This window comes from Salvia hispanica, chromosome 4 (genome assembly GCF_023119035.1).
Source record: "Salvia hispanica cultivar TCC Black 2014 chromosome 4, UniMelb_Shisp_WGS_1.0, whole genome shotgun sequence".
Classification (NCBI taxonomy): Eukaryota; Viridiplantae; Streptophyta; class Magnoliopsida; order Lamiales; family Lamiaceae; genus Salvia; species Salvia hispanica.
In genome coordinates this window covers 15,949,100-15,952,025 of record NC_062968.1, presented here as the reverse complement: position 1 = coordinate 15,952,025, position 2,926 = coordinate 15,949,100, and the positions used below count along the sequence as shown (strand labels likewise).

Genomic DNA, 2,926 nt, shown 5'->3' with positions numbered 1-2,926 from the left:
GACGTTTTCTTCTTCACCAAGTATTAACAGAAATCATATGAACACAAACTCCATGACTAAACTCAGATTCATAATTTCAAACTCAAGATTAAAAGCGATAACTAAATTCTAGGCAGAATGAAGCAAACTCAAACCAAAGAGACATTCGGAATAGAAACTTCATAACTTAAACGTTTGGATCTTGACCAAGTACTTCAAAAGGCAACAAAGATAAATTGTTTGCAACAGATCCAACGAAGAAAACAAGTAAAATTTAAACTAGAAAGCAAATAACGATTGTTTTGCCACTCCGGGCGGTGATACTGCTATACTACTACGACAAACTGGCTGGAACGGTAGAACGATGATTTCTCCAGCAGACTCTTGGACGTCAAGTGACCATAGCTGTGGCGAGGAACGAGAGACTGGATAATGCTGAAGGACTGATCTTCTAGAGAGAATTCTACTAAGTGTGTATGAGAACCGAGAGCTTGCGAACTAAGAACTCTTTCTCTCTCTCCAAGTGGCTTCTTTTATAGGGAGGCTTGCCCTTGCTTTTAGGGTAGACTTCCTTCTCGATTTGACTTTTCTGCCCTTGCTAATGATCATCCCAGCTATCCTTCTTTTCCATCTCGAGCCTTTTCTCTGGCATGCATCCTAGTCAGTATTTCATCCTTCTAGTGCTCTTTTCACTTGCGTCGCCTGAATCGTCTCCTACTGGCTTGGATCCCTTAACCTGAACACTTGAGCAACTGTTTTGCAGATAATACATGCATTTCACGACATACTGACCAGTAACCAAGGCTTAGAATACGACTTATCAGATATTAAATGTCCATTTACAGAATATAGTCATTTCTCTTCAAATAAGAAATGTACAAAATTGAGTTATGGCTTCGTCGCAAAGCTAGTATTCTATCTTCAGAAAACCCCAACTTCCTACAAATGATGGGACAAGTCAGAAACTACAGTAATAAGAATACAGTAACAAAAATAACTTTTGCCATCTTTAACCATAGTCAAGATGTGAATAATGCAACACTATTCACTGAGAATGACCTAAAGCCATCACATAGGTATATATGGCACGTTTATTAATTGAAAAGTATGTATATATGGGTGTATATAAATGAGAATTATTATTTTCTGCAAAATCTGCAGACAAGAAGCTTTTTTCAAGGGAGACATATTCCCAAAATCAGGAAGAGCGTTGAATAAGTTTACAATTATTTTCATTTCACGCGAGTGTCGGCAGAAATTAGTATAAGGAAGGAGAGTTGTGAAAATTTCAGTTTCATAACTTCTCCGAGGCCTAGCTTTGCTACACACACCAAAATCCAGTTTCACACTTCTTCGACACACTCTCAGATTTCTTTCTACCAAAATCCTACACACCTAAAATCCCTTTTCGCCCAAAATTTTAAGCCAGTAGACAGAAAAGTTTTCCATCTTTCCTAGCAAGTTTTCAAGCAAGCATTTTTCAAGAAGGAGAATTTCAAGCAGAAGCACTTCTAAATAAACCTTTTATCGTTCTTTGAGGTAATGATTATCAAACCACGAGTTAAATCTTTTCAAGTTGTTATAAGCATGTCATGTTAGCATGAATTCATATAGAACATAGAATCACAACCAAGCATGCTCCTAGATAATCAATCTTCAAATTCATGTGCAAATTCATGCCGAGCCTAAGTTACATACTACTTGTGCAAAGTCTTGGAATCACATAAAAAGTAGAAAAAACTCCTAAATGTTTCTCTTTGAAAGACCAGCACCTTTGAAAATTTATAACGAAATATCTAGCCGTTCAAATGAAATTTCCTTCGGTCAAATGAATAAAGGAGATTTGTTTACCTTCCTTTAAAATTTCAAGACGATCGGGCAATGTTTGAACCTCCGATCGTATAGAAAATCAATGCTGCTACTGTAGAAACCGACAGTCACTTCCGAAATTAATTCTGGAAGATCTAACCGTTAATATTTGATCTCCTTCGGTAAGAATGATCCTTTATGAGTCTTCTACCTTTGGTTAAAATTTCGTGACGATCGGATATTATTTGAGCCTCCAATCGTAAAGAAAACTGGGACTATCTCTTGTTTTGCGAAAAATTAAAAAGAATGAGAAAGAGAGGTAGAGAGAGAAATGAAGAGAATTTTCAGCAAAGAGTGAGAGAAGGAGACACGATGAGGAAATAGGGAGGAATGGGATGTGTTGACTTATATATTAGGACACCCTTTTAACTTAAGTGGGCTCCGATAATTAAATGAGTTGAATCTTATAGTTCTTGTTGGAACTAGTACAAAGAAGCAGAAAAGTGAGCCAATTTCATCTTGCAAATAAATCTTTTTGCTAAGATTTCTCTTGAATTAATTCAAGTAAGTGACTTTGTATGTTTTTCAAGTAAATCCTCGAATTTAGTAAATTAATTAATCTTTCGATTAATTAATACCAATAATTAAATCTTTGAATTTAATTAAAGTGAATGAGTTTATGAAAGAGAGAAGGAAAGTAGGATGCATATCCTAAGAGCACATCATCCGCTATTGTTATTTCCTTGAAGCTAAATAGTTTATTATCTTTTATTGGACAAGGTCCATCGCAAGGAATTTAACTCGAAGTGAATTAATATTGTCATACGGAGTAAGAAGCATACGAGGTGAACTTTCCTATCCTACAATGGATAAAAGTATAAAGAATTATTTTATGATGATTAAGTATGAAAATAATGTTGGCATGCCTTAAATGTTTTGTTTTATGTATAATGCCTATCTGTTTGGTTATACCGAATGTGCTATGCCAAATAAAGTAAGAAATCGAATTCGGGTCCCAGCAAGGGGAGAGTCCCTACTCGGACTAGTGTACACGTGGACCGTGTGTCATCGAGAGGGTTGGCCGGTCCGGTGCTCGTGGAAAGTGGCCACTTTCCCGGCACATGAATGTTAAGGTGAC

General features: G+C 36.4%; 1 long non-coding RNA gene across 1 annotated transcript; it reads right to left on the bottom strand.

Annotated features, from left to right (window-relative positions):
* Positions 1-609: 609 nt before the first annotated feature.
* On the bottom strand, positions 610-2,151 carry LOC125224336. Its single transcript, XR_007176859.1, has 2 exons — positions 1,831-2,151; positions 610-918 (listed from the first exon to the last, which is right to left on the bottom strand). It is a non-coding gene; the product is annotated as an uncharacterized LOC125224336 (long non-coding RNA).
* Between the last annotated feature and the right edge of the window lie 775 nt (positions 2,152-2,926).